Here is a 2,296-nt window from a genome sequence, read left to right as displayed (position 1 = left end):
TGAACCACTTTTAATTTGTTTTTTACCACGATATTCAACTCCAAAGAAAGTGTTTCTTTTGAAAGCGTGACCAAAATCATGACACAAAGAGAGAGTAAGCGTTGTCTCTTTCTCGCAATATGATTGGTTTATTTCCCAAAATAAACGTTCCTGATTGGCTACTACAGTGCGAGACAAGTTGAAGCGAGCATAGCGCGTACAGCAATACAGCATTGCAATTGTCTATACTCTTATCGACAATAGCAAATTAGCCAATCGGATGACGAGATTACAGGCAATTGTGGTAAAAGTTCTGCTCGTTACTGTATTGAACTATGGTGGTTTTTTCACAGTACCCGGGGAAAATGGTTCCCGTTTTATTCTGTCAGAACATTTACATTCCTTTCCGTCTTAAATAGTTTTTTTTTTACAGGTGGGGACCATGTTTCAAATATTGTTTTGAGTAGTGTACAGGAGAACGAGGGAAAGAGATCATTTATATTTAGTGAATTTTTTCCACAGAAGAAATGCACAGATTTACGAATGAATACAGAAGAATTTTACTTCATTGCCTTTTTTCCTTTTTGTGCAGGCTTCTTTAGTTCTTGATAAATTGGTCTTCAAAGTTGAGTCAAATGAAATCTTCGATATAGAGCGCCAGGGGCGAAAATCCCTCAAAACTCGAATAATTCAAAAGATCCGATCAAGCGGATTGCGGTTTTAGTACAAGCACATGAAAGTCTTGCAATACACAAGAAATGAGCGAAATATATTTTTCAAACCAGATCGACCGGACTGCTTTTACGGAGATAGCCTTTTCTCAGTTGTTGTTGCTCTGTTCCGTCGTTTCGTTAATTGTGTTTCATTGACCCTGAAAAACCCCTAAGGGGAGCGGCAACTAAGTATGTATGTACTGATGATGAAAATTTCTCTAAACGTATCATGAACTAAAGGTTTCTTTCTCACATTTTTCAAAATCAATACACTTTGATGATGTTCTGAGAGCTCTCAAATTGAATTACTGTTTGAGATCTATAAAAGAATTACTCAAACCTAATAATTACGAATTCCTTCGATATCTTGCCATTTCCAATACTTGAAAAATAACGACTGCTTCTGTCAGTAGCGATCGTTTTATTACTGTCATTGTTACTGTTAAATGTGCTTTTTTTCTCGCAAAAAATGGTACCAAAAGTTGTACCAGAAAACAAACGGAACAAAAAACACAAAACAAACACAAATTGCAGTGGAATAACATATTAGCTTAAAAGGCCAAGCTCCAAATGCAATTCAGTTGTAGACTTGAAGGGGTTATCAACTACTTCCTAGATTTCATTTAAAACAGGTGTGTGAGTCACTAATAACAAATCTTTTTTAAAACGACCAGGCGCATAACGATATATTTTTGAAAGTTTATATATAGTTGGGGCACTATACTTACAGCCGTTCCATACTTGTGAGCCCTGAGAACACCTTTTCTGGGAGTTCACTTATTTCATTGTCATTAAGACCTCTAGAAATAAAAGCATGGAAAGCAACGCATTAGAAACATTTTTCAAAGCTACGTTAAAGTAGTACTAATTTATCTCAATACTATATAAAGAGGTGTACTTGGCAACATTACACAACTGTAATTGAACGACAACAGTGCCTGGGGAGAGCTTAAATTTTCTTCCGGCTTGCTCTTAAGGCGGGGGTACACATGAAAGCCTATTAAATCGGTTTAATGGAAATATCTCGTTCGCGTTTCAAGCAATACAAAAATCCAATGCTCAAAACACAAATCAATGTTTTGGGGTGTTTTGCAAATTTTTATATTTCGGAGGGGACAGTTTTTCTCGAAATAGTAGTAGAATTTGGAGAAATAAGAAATAGTTTTGGAGCGAGAGAAATTTTTGCCAGCTTTTTCTTCCATGTAAGTAACCAGGTATCCCTTTTTTCTTTATTTTAAACTATAATTTTGCTTCAGAACGTCCATGATACACATGATGAGTTGTGTTTTTGGTAAGAGTTACTTTCCAATTTTAGTTAATCGACTTGGAAGCCTTGGTCGTGTTAGTCTGTCCATGATCTTTAGTGCTAGTTTTTGTCCAGAGTTGCAGCTTGTTGTTCTTCTCTTTTTCCTTTCTTGACTCGGCACGAGGGGGTCGGGTAGAGGTCTGGCGCTGGACTAGAAACCCCTTGCTCGGCTGCGCTCTACCCCTGAAGATTCGCAGCCATTTACGAGCCTAATGGTGTCGCAGTCAGCTTGTCTTTATCCTTGGGATTTTTGGATTTGCTTCGTGGAACTGGTGTTTCATATTCCATGGGATTTCTT

Source organism: Montipora capricornis, chromosome 5, assembly GCF_036669925.1.
Source record: "Montipora capricornis isolate CH-2021 chromosome 5, ASM3666992v2, whole genome shotgun sequence".
Classification (NCBI taxonomy): domain Eukaryota; kingdom Metazoa; phylum Cnidaria; class Anthozoa; order Scleractinia; family Acroporidae; genus Montipora; species Montipora capricornis.
This window is presented reverse-complemented; position numbering follows the sequence as displayed.